The following is a 16603-nucleotide window of genomic DNA, read 5'->3' on the forward strand; positions in this document are numbered from 1 at the left end:
ACAGATAAAAACTTAAATTATCAGGTAAACTAAAAACTGTAACGTGTTTAGTCGTGCGGTCTACGGTTGTAGACCAGTTCTATGAATAATGGGTAAAAAATAATGCAAACAGATCGGCTGCATTTAGCATACTAAAGAGTCAGCATAGTACATAAAAAATAGAAGTGCAAGTGAGAAGACAACGGGGAAGTATGACATAGCGAGAGACGCATGTGTCGTGACATTTATTGATATGCAATGCAAAATTTGTAAACAGTAAATTGTTAAAAAGATGTAAAACATCGTTTTACGATCATCAAAATGGAACAAAATAAAAGACAATGCCAAACTTATTGTGTTCCTGGTTGTACGGACCGTACAAGTAGTCGATTTTATCGTATCCCGAGTTTATTTTTAATAGCAATAGGTAAGCATTATACCTCATAGCAAATGTTTGTTAGCAAAAGTAAATTAAATAATATTTTGTACGTTTTTTCTGTTTTATTAAAGTTAACCGTATCATATATAGAGTTGTAAAAGGCCGCCTTGAGCGATAGCTGGAAGAAAAACATGCGCTGAGCGACCGCCAATAATGTTTTAGGGCCAAAAGGTCCACCATAGATGCGGTCACAGAAGTAACCTCTTTAGTCACGCAGGATACAAAGAGATGGGTGGCTCTCATCCTGCTTGACGTCAAGGATGCCTTTAACACGGCATCATGGGAAAAAATCATGTTCAGGCTGAGAGAATTGGGCGTTAGTGAGTACCTGGTCAACGTAGTTAACGGGTTACTTTACTGACAGGTCTATAACAGAAAAAGATCAGTTTGTCGCAGGGTATTTCGCAGGGTTCAGTACTAGGTGTCATCCTGTGGAATGTCCTGTACGACGGAATGTTGAGGCTACAGATGCCAAGGGGATACACTCTTGTAGCTTATGCCGATGATCTCGCACTGGTTGCGAAAACGAGTCAGAAAACCGACATGGCTAAAGCGGCTAACACAGCCCTGCGTCGTATTAGAAGGTGGATCAGAGAGAACGATCTTCAGCTAGCGCCTCAGAAAACTGAGGTGTTAGTTCTCAAAGGGAGCTAGGACAAATCCTCTCTTCGCTTAATAGTGGAAGGTGTGAAGATTGCACCGGTTAAATCGGTTAAGTATCTCGGTGTCTGGTTGCCTGAAGGACTAAGGTTCGGAGTACACATCCAAAAAACGGTAGAAAAGACGAACCGAAATCTGCGGGCATTGATACGGCTGATGCCAAACATTGGAGGCCCAGGTAACACCAAAAGAAGGGTCTTAAATGGAGTTTTCCAGTCGGTGGTAACCTACGCTGCCCCCGTGTGGTGTAGCGTACTGAACACTGTGAAATACGCGAAGCTGATGGGGACTTCGCAAAGGCGAATGCTCCTCAGGGTATCTAGCGCATACAGGACGGTTTTAAATGAGGCTCTATATGTCATTGGAGCGGTGATACCGATCGTTTTGTTGTGCAAAGAGCGAGCTAGAGTGTATGCGAGGAGAATGGATGGAAATATAGATGAGAATGAGAGAGAAAGAATGATAGTGAAGTGGCAGAGAGAATGGGCGAATGATAGCGGAAAGGTAAGGTGCACAATGGAGCTTATTCTTGATCTGAGGCTTTAGAGGAAATGTAAGTTCAGGAAACTAGACTACTTGCTACTTTGGCACCTTCACAAATAAAATAGGCAAATCTGCCTCGGCAGACTGTACTGTTTGTGGGGTATCGGACGGTCCCCCCCATATTTTTAACTGCCAGAGATGGGCAAATGAGAGGGATGATTTTGAGAGATGCATGGGTTTTGGGCTGGATGCAAGCAACATGGTTAATATAATGTTGAGAGAAGAAAAAGAATGTTTCTAGTTTTTTTGTTTGTAGTTTGTAGGAATGACGGTGTTTTTGAATATATGTGCTAGTTTGCCGAAAGCGGCTCGTGCCAGTCATGTTCTTAATTTCATCATCTTAATTTGGTTTTCCAGTTTGATGACATGGCGCAAGTATACATAATGTTCAACATTTTCTATGGTATGGTTCTCTATTATTATATTTGTCTGGTTCTGGCTATTATTTTTATTTTACTATAGTTAATTTTTAAGCCTACTACTCTGGAACCTTCATTTAATTGTAACATTTCATTTATTTCTTGGAGATTATCTGCTAAAAACTATGTCATCTGCAAATTTGGAATGGTTTAAGTATGATCTGACGAGGTTTATACCCTTGTAGTTCCATTTTAGTTTCTTTAAAATGTCTTCTAGAACAATAATGAATAGTTTGAGTTAAATGGTGTGTCCTGGTCTTACTCTCCATTGATCATAGTTACATGTTTTACTTTTATTGTACATAGTTACATATTTTACTTTTTATTTATATATGTTTGTGTATAAAATACATTAAATAAATATTAAAGCTCTAACAAATGCACACAAACACACACACACACAGACACACACACACACACACACACACACACACACACACACACACACACACACACACACACACACACACACACACACACACACACACACACACACACACACACACACACACACACACACACACACACACCTACACACACAAGCATACACAACTGAGTAAGATAGCAGGACTGAAGTGCATCATGCTGTCTGCATTATTCAGTAAATATTTCATAAGGGGGTTCTTGTACCCGGGACCTTCATATGGCAATCATTTTGATGAAAGTAGTCTCCTGGAAGGGGGGGGGTAGATGAAAGCCTGTAGAGCATTGGGGCTCGCTCGAAGGAGTTGTCCCTAATTTACTCGGACCAATAATTCCCACCTCAATGAAATTATATGCCCGAACGTCCATGTGGGTATGCAAGTCTCTGCAGGTAGGGCTTGCTTATTTTGGTTGCTTGGTCATGGGTAATTCCATCTATCATTTTGTAGGTCACAATGAATAGATGGTTAAGTTCAGAATGGAACCTAGTTTTGTAAAGTATAACACAGATCCCTGTGATGACTTAGAAGATCTATATATCATATTATACCTCTATGATTCCTCAAATTTTATAAATTAAAGAAATTAATAAATTTTCAAGAATCTCCAGTTTTTCTTTTGGTGTTTTAATTCAATGAAAAACAGACATAGTCATAAAATAATACATAAAAAGATGTCTATCTATTTGATATGTTATATATTTATGGTATATAAAATTGCATGAGTGAATAATATACTTTCGGACAGAGAGAATATATTTTTTGGCATATAATTTTATATAAGTTTTTATTTGTTATTTTATGACTATATTTTTTTGCATTCAAAATTCGAAACATTTTGAATTTGCCCCCTAAACTTAAAGAATATACTTTTTGAATTTTCTGCCTAAAATTCAATACATACTTTTTTGAATTTTCCGCCAAATGTTCCCGATTCCAGATGTATTTGGCGCTAGAAACTTTCTCCCTACTCTTACTACGGCACTTACCTTACCAGAGGGGTATGTACTCTGAGAGTCAGTTGGAACCGTGTAAGTGGCCTGTCTTAATAACAAAGTCTTTATTACCCATTTAGTCATTTATGATATAAAGTTTCAGTTTTGAACTTACGATGAAGATGAAATAAATTTATTCGATTCAACAAAATTCATAGTTTTGGTAATTTTAAAACATATTTTTGTTTATTATCAAAAATCTCTTTCAATTATATCAACATAAAAATGCCTACCAGAAAAGTTGCTTCCCAGGGAAGCTGTTTTAAAACCTTTAAAATTTTCAGTAACAAAAACACAGCTGGTTACATTATACATTTTTTGCCGAATCCAGCTATTCATCAATCACATCATATCAAAAGAAATCGTCGAAGGGCATAAAATTTTATGTCTATTGAATTATTGACGATGGTGATAACATGCACCGTTTACTTTACTTCAATTTTTAAATCGTTGTCTAGACCCTAAATGTTTGGGAATGATTTATTTTCGATACGAATAAAAAATTATTCAGGTAGTAGGATTTTGTATGAAACACATTTTTGAGCGAACCGTTATGCAGTGTTATGCCGTTGTATATACGGGGTTACAACTAAGCTTTCTTGACATTTTGAAGAGGGATTTCGTTACTTTCAGCAAGTAGAACAAAGCAAAGAGTAGACTTTCTGATGCCCAGGCATAATAGATATGTTTTACTGGCTCGGCACCATAGATAATGCAACCATAGTCTACAATAGATCGCACGTTGGCTCTGTAAAACATCAGTGCATCTTTAGTACCAGCACCCCATCTGCGATTATTGACACATTTAAGGATATTAATACCTTTTTCACACCTGTTTTTTTATACATTTGACATATTTTGACCATAAAAATTTCAAATCAAGCAGAATGCCAAGATATTTGTATTCTTTGACAATAGGTATATCATATCCAGACAGTCTTGTTTTGTCAGGAGTACAAATCCCATGTCTAGCGAATATTACCTTACAGGCAATCAGTAAGTTACGGCGTATAGAATGCAAATAATTGTCAAAAATGCCATGAATACTTGCTGAAAATTTGTTAAACAATAACGAATTTAAAACTAATCCTTGTGGGACCTTTATGAGCTATTCTAGGACCATGTACTTATACATTTACTTGTACTTATACAACTTAAACATTTATCTACCTTTTAGATCAAAAAATGAATTTGTTTTATTTGTGTGTATTCTCCTAATAGATTTTTTATTTTGGTATATAATTTTTATAACAAATACTCGTGATGAGCATGATAGTGTTTAAAAGAATAAGTAAAATAAAAAAACCTTTTTATTTTTTAAGTAAAGAGCTCTTTTTCATAGAGCACTATTAACCCGAGAAGGCATAACAAATAACATTTGAATAAAACAGGCGGTCTGTAAAAACACCATTTAGTTACTTTTTGCTGTTAATATATTTATTTCCCTCTATCCTTATCTTGTTATTTGGCTTAAAATAATTAACTCTTAGGGAGAACATTTCCATTGATAAATATCTTCAAAATAATTAATAAAAACCATCAAAAGTCTTTTCCGATGCCGAAAGCGTCGGTTTTTACCGTTTAGGGTAAGGGTGGCTGTTATTTTGCGGACTTTGTGTGGGTGCTGTTAGGGCTTTCAATTTACACAGGTAGAAAAAGTCGATTTTAAGTCCTTTCGTTCGGCCCACAGAGAAATACTCTCCATTTTTTTTTTTGTAATATTAAAACAAACAATTTAAAATATTAACAGTTCACTAATACAAACATAAAGTATATTTAAGAGGTACTGGCAAAAAGCACTTTTAAAAATATAAAACTTGTGGTACACTTTTTAATTAAACTAAAAAATGTTTAAATAGGTAAAAGAAATAAAATAAGACTTACTCACAATCAATTTAATTTTACTGCCAAAACGACCAGTTTCGCTTCCTATACTTTGCAAAGCATCTTCAGGTCAAACAGTACAATGTAAATTAAATGCTGAAATTATAAAAAGCCCATATTAGGGTGCTGTCTTATAAAGATAAAGATAAACATAAAAGATTATGCCAATATTACATGTCTGTGTTTATTCATATGAATAAAGTTTATTAAGCAGATATAGTAAAAACCCACAAATTGGTAAGAGATAATTTATTGAATTGTAATAAATTAGTAAAAAAAATACTACTTACATGCCGGTACAAGATTTATTATTTAATGATTCGGGAAACAGTTCAAACTATCCCGTATTGCTGATGATGGATGATCTTCGGTGTTTATTGTAACTATTTGATAATTAGCGGAGAAGTTTCTTGAGGGGACAGATGTTAACAAATGAAATACGAATAAGGTATATGTGATTGTTTGTTAAATGAAAGTGATGTTTTATATTATTTAAATTATTAAAAGTTATTTATATTTATTTAAGAGATATAGTTTAGAAATGTGTGTTAATTTATTGAAATTTTTACAATAAAAGGACAGTTGTTGTATGACAATGAATGAAATCAGATGTACAATTCTATGGGTGTGCAATTTCTGTAACTTGTTATTATCAAATTTTTGATAAAGTGAATTTAATTTCTATTTAGGCAGAAAATTGTGATGTCAGATATGTTCAAATTATTAAATCTAAACCAATTAAGGACACTTAGGAACAAACAGAACACAATTAAAAGGACAAAACAGACATTAAATTTTAAAAGGGGACACTTATTGGCACTACATCATGGTAGGAGGAACTAGTAAACATTAAGTTTTTTTTGTTGTCTACTAGAACTTTACGAGGCAAACACTAGGCTTTAACCTACATTAGCTTTTCAAGTTTGCCTCTTAAAGTTCTAGTAGACAACAAAAAAGCTCAATTTTTACCAGTTCCTCTCCTACAAAGTGATGTAGTCCCAATAAGTGCCCCCTTTTAAAATTTAATGTGAGTTTTGTCCTTTTAATTGTGTTCTGTTTGTCCCTAAGTGTCCTTAACTGTTGTAGTTTTAATAATTTTAACATATTTTAATATTAAAAAATAAAACGAGGTATTCGAATGAAATTTTCTTTTGGGAAAAAAATTATACAAAATATAATTTTTCTTTTCAAAAAATTTAAAAACAGTTTGCGATTTCCAAGTACACAGTGTTAATCTCTATATTCCTTAGATTTGTTTTTTGCCTTTGAAACTTAAATTTTTTGTTGCGCCAGGAAAATTTTTGCATTTTTCAAAAAATAGTTGAAATTTTTATGTTTTATGTTTAAGATTTTAAAGAAATATGTACCTACTTGATCATTTATTTTGTCAAATTGCTAATCAATTTGACAAAATTGACAATCTATTACCTTTATCTATAAAATGACAAAGCTTCAATACTAAGTAGTTTTCAGTGTCGTCCTAAGGCGGTTAAAAGAGGGTTCACAAAAATAAATATATATATACAAAAAAATAATATAAATAATTTTTTTATATTTGCATTTATTTTCCAGGATTGTTAAAAATTATGGAAGAAAAGCAAAGTTTTTCAACATGGTTTTGAAAAAGGCCTTTAACGCCAGTGGAACTGTTAAACGAATTGGAGGGTATTACTGATGAGCAAGCCGAGAATTCCGATATTAATGGAGATTCCGATGCTGATGATCATTTAGACGAAGTATCTGATACAACTAATAAAGATCAGCTTTATGTAGACCTACATCCTTAGGTACTTCTACACCACAGCTACCTCGAAAACGAAAGATTAACTTGAATTTATCAGAGGATAATATAGAAGGTGACTTGGATTTCGACGATTTAGTGGACGATCCTTATTTTATGCCTCCTTTACAGCTTCCACTGGTTTCCCATAAAAGTGAAGAAGAGGATGAAGAGAAAGAAATACTACTGCACCATTTTCTTCTTGGACTAAGACTGCCGTCCCCCCTAAGAGGTTAAATTAATTTAATTTTACTGCCGATGTAGGAATACAGATTAAGGTTGAGTGCGAAGAGCCAATTACATTTTTTGAAAAACTTTTAACACCTGAGTTTATAAACTTTTTTGAGAATTAATACATTACCAACCCTGCCCAAATATTGGTCACGTAATCCTAATTTTCACAATAACAGAATAGCAGAAATATTTCCTTTTAAAAGATTTTAAAAAATACTCAGGCTTTTGCACCTAAATGACAATCAAACATGCCGCTTTGTGGATCCACAGCTTATGATAAACTGTACAAAGTGCATCCACTCATTGAACACTGCTCTAGTACATTTTACCGATCGTTTAAACCAAGCCGGAATGTTGCAGTAGACGAAAGTATGGTTGCTTTTAAAGGGCGTACCAGTCGCAAACAATATATGCCCATGAATCCAATAAAGGGAGAAATAAAGATTTGGGCTTTTGCTTGTTCAGAAACTGGCTAATTATTTGCATTTATAATATACCAAAGTAAAGAAGAAACGACGACAAATGATACTTTAGGAGAACGTATTGTTTCAAATTTAGTTAAAGATTTCTTTGGTCAGTAATATTGTATTTATTTCGACAATTTCTATACCACTATACCTCTTATGGAAAAATTAAAAGAGAGATCTCTTTTTGGTTGTGGAACAATCAGACAATCTAGAAAATATGTAACAAAAGAGAAATTGAAAGAAGACAAAAAGCTGGCGATGGGGCAAATAGACTTTGTAGTGTCTGATCAGATATCTATCACCAAATGGAAAGATAGAGGGGTAAAAGCAGTTACGATGTGTAGTAATATGCACAATACTGCTGAAACTGGCCACGTTATTTGCACGAATAAAAAAGGAGAGAGGGAAGTTGTTGAGTGTACTGTTTTATTTAGATAATGTTTTGATTTGATAGTGTTTGTATTTTTAGTGTATTTTTATAATAAATAATATTGAATGGTTTCGGTATACCATGTGTACCAGAGGACTTTCATGATTTTTATTTTCTTTAATGCTCCCTGATACAATGGTTTACCACATTTTTACAGTAAAATCAACCATCTAAAAAATACAAAAAAAATTTTTTACTACTTAGTGTACATATTTTTGTGTAAAAATGCACTTTTTAACTCAGTTTAGTCAAAAAATAATTTTGCGCCTTAAAAGGTTAACTAGTTAATGTTTATAAATGATTTTAAATGTTTAGAGATTAAAAATGACATTTGTTTTATTGGTACTTAAAAGTACCGTTGGGCAAAGTTGTAATGTATTTTTTTCATTTCAGACATTGTCCACAGTGGCAGAAAAAAAGGGTTTGAATAGATAGATAGATAGATAGATAGATAGATAGTTTATTTGACTGTAATTTACAACAAGGTTTACAGCAAGTCAAACTAAAATTATAAATATTAATCATTACAAACAAAATGAAACCAATACATTAAAAATATTTAAAACATTAAAATACATAATAAAACGTACAATGTGGATATCATAATATAATTAAAATAACATTAAATTTGGTTATGTTACAGCTTGGGCATTCACAGATACACTCTGGTAATATTCAACTAATGTATAAGGACACATGGCCACTAGGTACTCTTTGACTTGGTTTTTAAAAGCTGTAGTTGAATGAATGGTTTTAAATTTTTGAGGAAGTTGATTATACAATAGTAAACCAGAGACGGTAGATGACTTCCTACTTATTTCTAAGTGTCGATAGGGTACTACAAACTGTCTCTTATTTCTTGTGTTGTGTGAGTGAATATCACTATTACATAAAAAAGTTCTTTTATTTTTATAAATTAGTATCAATAATTCCAAAATGTAAATTCCATACACTGTTAATTTATTTAAATCTCTAAATAGGTTTTTACAAGACCAACCATACGGAACACCTGCAATACATCTGACAATACGCTTTTGGGCCTTGAAAACGTCCTTTATACTAGAAGAGCCACCCCAGACAGTTATACTGTAACTCATTGTCGATTGTACCTCAGCAAAATAAAAAAGACGAAGGTGTTGGAGACTAAGTATTCTACCCAAATTTCTCAATTGGTAACATTTAGAACTGAGTTTTTTACATACATTCATGAATGATGTTGAATTGTTAGAAATTGTTAGATTTACAAATAAATCGAGAAAAGGGGGCAAAAAATTAAGACCCTAAATTAGTTTCTGATGACCAACCTAACTAAAGACCAATTCAAAAACATAATGAATATTAAGTTGAAGAACCTGATAATTAAAAATGGCCGGTGAACAACTATCCAATGATGAATCCGCTATGAGACCATTCCAACTAAAGTTACATAAAGTTATGAGGGAAAATAAATTAACAGTGGAACTAGTGTACAATGCTGACTAATCTCGTTTATACTGGCAATTATTGTCCGATCATACTTTAGCAAATGAGAGTCGTATTTGGGTAGTGATAATTCAGATGTAGATGAATACTATATTCCTTCGGAAACTTCATCTGACACAAGTGACAATGAGAGGCCAGATAAATATCAAACAATTCAATCTAAAAAGTGTAAAATAACAGCTACTACCAGTAATAATATGTGTGACAAAGTAAGTAATGATAATTTTACAAATAAAAGTGATGATGGCAAAGACAAAATCTAGCTCCTAACCTAAATATTAAATTCATGTATGTTCTTAATGCATCAAACAGAACAATGCCTGTATCATATTCATTTTATGCTATGATTTTAAAGAACTTGGATATTAATTTAAAAATCGTGGTATTGATTCATGTAAGACTTGTGATTATCTAGAAAACAAGAAAAAATCCTTTAATAGTGAAAACATACGTGCAGCTGCGAATGAAGAGAAAAATAAAGATCTTCAGCTAGCAGAGATTGCCTATAATAAAACAAAGCAGACAGAGTTTTCCAGAAATAGTAGCGGCAAAGTGATTGATTTAGTATTTGACTTGCAACAGAACCTACCAACACCCAATTTAAGCACAAATAAAGTCGACTATAAAAGATTGCTCTGGACCTATATATCTATAACCTTATCATCAGAAATTGCACTGAAAATACCAGTTCATGTTTCATGTGGCATGAGGGGTTGTCAGACCGTGGATCAGATCAAGTAGCTCCCTGTCTTGATAGGGAGCAATAGCAATAGGTAAAAATAAAAACAGATTACCAAAAAGTTATAAATGTTTAATTTCGCTCTACTGAAAACTTGTTCTATTTAACATATCAAATTTTGCAAATAGCCACAGATTTATAATATTCCTTTAACCCGTCTACTTAATAGAAAAATAAATTCAGTCAACTATTTGTAAATTTATTTTTAAAATATATAATGCAAAGTTATTTGTAAGTACTTATTCGCATTTTATTCTGTAATTTAAAACAAGAGCCTTATTAAAATTCCCTAAACCCGATGAACAGTCATTATAACATAAATTTCCCGTTAAGATAAGATGTGTCAGTTGTTGATTTAACGGGAACAAGGCAGAAGGAGCTTTATAAGAAAATATTTGAAGTGTGTCAGTTACTTCATTCATTCTTGTAAAAAAAAGAACGAACCTAATAAAAAATGAAAACATGCAGAAAACCGTAAAACTGGATAAAAAAGACACGGAAAAATGTAATGACCATGCCATATTATTCACAAAAAATTTTGGGTAAGTATACTGGGGGCGTTTAATAAGATATTGCTACGTGGAAGGCAACTTTTATCAACTTGAGTTCCTTAATAAGTTTAGGCTCAATATGGCACATCGCATCGCTGGCATTTTTATTACGAAATAATTAGAATAAAAGTGGTTGCCATTTTTATACAGAGGCATCGAAAAAAAAAACGGCTATGGAATCATCCATTTCTTCGTGTCGGTTGTAGCATAGTCACCATGCTGATATATTAGGTTTTAAATTTAATACATTTATGTCCAGTTGCTCCAACGAATTAACGATTGATTTGTTGATTTAAATTGCCGGTTTATTTTAGAATATGTTACACCAAGCATTACTCGATTAAAACCGACAGTTTTTGAGCTGTCAAAAGTAACCAACCCATTTTTGCCGTTATTGGAATAATCGACTGTTTTTAACCTCACTTTTACACTGTTATATTTTTTAGTGTTCTTAGCTTCGTTGTTATTTAAATATTATCATAAAATATAATTTAACAAATGGAATTATGATCATCATCGTCGAGTTCATCTTCTGACGATTTGGAAGATATACAATACAATAAATAAACCCAGTTTATCACAGAAGTTGTGTGTCACATGGACTACATCTTATACGTGAGGGTTGAATTTTTTTAACATATTCGCACAAATTACAATTATAAATTTTTTAAAGTAGTAACATACAAACTGTTGACAAATTACAATTCGGAAAACATAAAAATATAACATTTATTTGAAATTGAAGCTCATTTATAGCTGTTCAATAACTCATGCAATTTGTATCTATTACCATGGATCCAATGTTTTAATTTTTTATAGTTGTGTATTATTTTAATGATAAATGGTAAGGAATTAAACATTTTTGGTCCCAAAAAATCAATGCAACGTTTTTTTTTTCCTTTTTTTTGGTACTAATATCATTAAATTTCTATTTCTAGTTTGATATGTATGGTGAGTACAAATCAGAAATAATAAATAAATAAATAAAAAATAATAATGAATGACTAAAAAAATAATAATGATTTGTATGAGTACAACTGGTTTAAATCCATGTAATGACTGTCTGTAAATAATTGGTCCACTAAAGATCTTATACCCTTTCTATATATTATTCTAATTATCCAATTTTGTATAACGTTTAGATTTTTAAGGTGAGCATTGTAGGCTTCACCCATCCAATAATCCCATAGGTTAATTGTGATTGTACCAGAAAATAGTATAAAATCTTTAAGTGGTGAACATCTAAGAAGTCGCGAAGATATTTAAATTTTGGGAGTAAACCTCTTTTTTTTGGACTACATATTTGATATGATGATCCCATTTTAGGTGTCTGTCTATTACAATACCAAGACACTTAATGTTTTTTGCTTCTGGAATTGTTGTATCGTTGTCAATTTCAAGTTGGTTGAAGTTTGGTAACCCAGTGGTGTATGACGAAACTGGCAAGTATTTAGTTCTTTCAATATTTAATGTTAACTGGTTATGTTGAAACCATTTTTTATTTTTACAAAGTCCATTTCGACATTTTCCTTTAACTTTTTCCAATTAGTATTGCTATAAAAAATGGCTGTATCGTCAGCGAAACTTATGATCTGGCCTGAAGTCTATAATGTTAGTAATTAATGTGTTTATATAAATAGTAAATAAAAGCGGCCCCAACACCGTTCCTTGCGGGACTCCGTAAGTCACACTTCTGGTCATGCTGATTTTACCATTTACAATTAGCTTTTGCTGTCTGTCACTTAAGTAGCTCTCTAACAATTTGAAGGCCACACCTCAGATGCCATAATTTTTTAGTTTATGTAACAGTATTTTGTGGTTTACAGTATCCAATGCTTTAGAGAGATCTACAAATATACATCTTAAGAATTGTAAATATTTTTACCAATTTACCAATTGCATCTTCTGTAGACCTTCCCTCTCTAAAGTCATATTGACTTTCAGATAATATATTATGTTTCTTTAAAAAATTATTTAGACGAGATTTTATAACTTTTTCGATTACTTTACTGAGATTCGAAGTCAATCTTATTGGTCTATAATTTCCAAGTTCACTACGATCTCCATCTTTAAAAAAGCGGTTTATTAATACCTATTTTTAATACATTGGGAAATATACCTAATCTAAAACAGTTATTGATTATATAATTCAATGGTTGAGCAATTTGTTCTGCAATTTCCGTTAACAATTCTAATTGTTAGAATGTTAGGTGTTTCTTAGATTTTTTATACAAATTGTTTTTTTCCTCAATTGCTTTTAATAATTCTAAATTGATCCAAGGCTTTTTATTTTTTGATTTTTTCGAATTTGTACTTCCTTAGTTGTTATGTCAATATTTCTTTGTATTGATAAACTCCTCAGTTGTATTAATAATGTTTGTGGAATTATAAACAGAGATCCAGTTTTCGTCTTTTAAATTTAGCTTAAATTGTATGTAATCAGTGTATTTTTTAAACATCATGTTCTTCTGTTTATTTGTGGGACTAACTGAAGAGTTGAAATTTTCTAATATTAATGCAATGGGACTATGATCAGTTATTTCGTAGTTAAAAATGTAAGAACTAAGTTTATGTTTACTTTTTTGTGAATTTTCAATAAAAAAATTATCAAGGCACGTTTTAGTGTGACGTCTTGTGATTTGGTTTATATATGATACATATCCATGCATATTAAGTAAGTTTTTATACTCCGATACATAGTCATCATCAACTAATAAGTCGATATTAATATCTTCTGCAAAAATATTAATGTCCGTCCTCTTTACATGGCGTAAATAATTGTTAAGGCATGAATTACATACCTTTGGGCATAAGCTTGGTGATCTGTATATAGAAACGATTTTATTATTTTTATTTTTTTCCGTATATGTTTAATTCGATTGCTGTCATTTCAGAGTTCTTAATAATGTTGTATTTATAGTTTAGATTGTTTTTTTACATATACAATAACACCATCATTTCTGTTAACTCTACTATATATGAGTTCGTATTCCTGTATTTGAAATATATTCACAACGTACTTAATTTTTTTAGTGAAATAAGGTTTCTGAAAAAGTTGTAACACAAAAAGGCGATCGCCAACTAACACTCCGCATCAATCAAAAATAAAGTAAACGTTATCAATCAATGCAGGAAGGTAGAAAACGTTGGAAGGTGGGAGAAATAAATTAAGGCGAGTTAAACACGAAGTTACAAAATTGCGGAGTCAGAGTCCGCGCGCGCCTACTGTAGGGTTAAATGTTGTAGCCCCAAACAGTAAGATCTAGTGTTATTATCCGTTTTCTGATAGCCCTGTAGTTTCTATCATACTGCTGTTATTTACTTTTTTTTTGTTAGTGATACTCTGGCTTTAGTACTTTTCTCCTTGTTTACGTCAATGTAGAAATCTTTAGTTTGATCTTCCTCTTGATTCATATCCTATCTTTTTTTATATATTAACACTGCGATTTGTTGGGTAAATCAAGTAGCTCGACAGAACTGTTGCAAGTCCCAAGCCTAAATAAAAAAATATGGGGTCTACAGCCAGGTTAGCACCCTACTGATAGACTTTAAAACCATACAGCTCATAGAAACAGGATTTATGGAAAAAAGTCAACAAACTTATGGAAAACAAGAAATATACTTCTCATCGATACTTGAAACGTAAAGTCTGTAAACACAAGAGAGCAGGAAATTACAAAAACGCTTGTAGAAAAAAATATAGACATATATGCGAATTATGAATGTTCTTGGGAAAAACACTTTTTTTAAAAACTGAACTTCACAATTAAAACTTTTATTTCGACTTACAAAGATTTTAGTAACAACAATAATAATTTAAATCAGACTATATTTTAAATCAGACTTTTAATTAATCAGACTGAAAAATATTGATTTTAACATGGTGTTTTATAATTTATTAATTGCTGATCTTGCTGTTCAATACGTCGCAATTTAGTCCAGAATGTTCAAGCGGTAGCCCCGTGTTGGAATCCACGTGGTGGAACTTACTGGATGGTAGCGGTCATTGTACTGTAACTACTCCATCCCCTGAAGAAGTTTTGTGAGGGACGAACAGAACTGTTGAGTTGGCCTGTTCTGGAGTTTCGTCGCTAGAGTTGGGTTTTTTTGTTATTTGTTTTATACCTGTAACATATATAGAGGCAGATTATTGTAATAAAGATATATAAAGGAGTCATCCAAAAATGGTTATGGCTATGGTTCCATAATTTCGGATTAATTGTCTCTAGATGTTCATCTTCCTTAGAGAATTGATGATTCAAATCCTTAATGATTTGAATTTAATCGCTGTTTGAATATCTATGGTCCTTATTTTGGGAAGCATTAGCGGTTGCTCTGGGATGGTTGTCCTTGAATTTATGTAACTCTGGATTGGGGTTTTGAATTTGTATCTGGGCGGAAGATTGATGAGATAAGTTTGGACGGATAAGTTAAGATTAATAAGATAGGACAAGAAAATGAAGGATAAATTTTTATTTTCAATCAATTTACACGAAAAAGGTAATGGCTAAGTCCATTTTGAACTGCTGTGGTCTTTGCGTCGTACTGGTTTCAATTCTGTCAAATTCTTCTTTTATTGGTAGTAGTTTGAAAAAGTATGTGAAATCGTGTGTACTAGTATGAATCTTTGCTTGTCCCAGGTTGAGGGGAATTAATCCTGGGTTGTCTTTCAGGTCCTTGATCTTCTCTTCTTCTCTCATCGTCAGGGTGATCCTGTGCGGACGGTTTAGAATTAGTTTTTGATTTAGGTTGATGTTTTATGTTTTTCTTGTGAACTGTAGTTTTTGATGTTTTTACAGTCACTTCGTTATTTCTTTTTATATGTTTTGCGGAATATCGCGGAAGTAATTTATTTCTGGTAACTGTTTTTCGTGTATAGATTTTTGTGCTTGGTTTATACGTAATAGGGTCTTGTCTCGATTTATTTCTATTTTCAATGACTTTATTTTTATTCTCTTGTATTTGCTGGTTTACTTCCTTGTATAATTCCTTTGTTATCTCTCTATGATTTTGGATATAATTGTTCAGTATTACTTTCTGTATGTCAACGTCAAAGGGATCTTTTGCGTCGATATGTCCGTTTAATATGTCGATGGATCTTAACTTCGTTGCTAAATGTATGGAATTATTGTACCCAATTATAGCGTATAGCATTTGTTCTTTAATCGAGAGCTTTGCTTTGGTGTTCCTTAGGATTCGAAGATGTTCGATTAACGTAGAATGAAATCTCTCAATCATCCCGTTGGATTGCGGATTCTCTGGTGTTGTATAGTGGATTGAGATTTTATGAGAGTCTACAAATTCTTGTATTACTCCATTTTTAAATTCCGTACCATTATCGGCTACTATCATTGTTGGGAGTCCATGATGTGTTATAAAAATCAATAGGGCGTTGAGTACATTGATTGCATTTCCTCCATTTATTGGGTAGGCTTGCCCATACTTCGAAAATGCGTCTATTATGGTTAGAAACTTCTGTCCATCAGCCTGGAATAAATCAATGTGAACTATTTCCAGTGGTTTAGTGGGAGTTGGTGTAACCATAAATTTTGGTTTGGGAGGAAGTCTGTCGTATTTAT

The sequence above is a fragment of the Diabrotica undecimpunctata genome, chromosome 10 (assembly GCF_040954645.1).
Source record: "Diabrotica undecimpunctata isolate CICGRU chromosome 10, icDiaUnde3, whole genome shotgun sequence".
In the NCBI taxonomy this organism is placed as follows: Eukaryota; Metazoa; Arthropoda; class Insecta; order Coleoptera; family Chrysomelidae; genus Diabrotica; species Diabrotica undecimpunctata.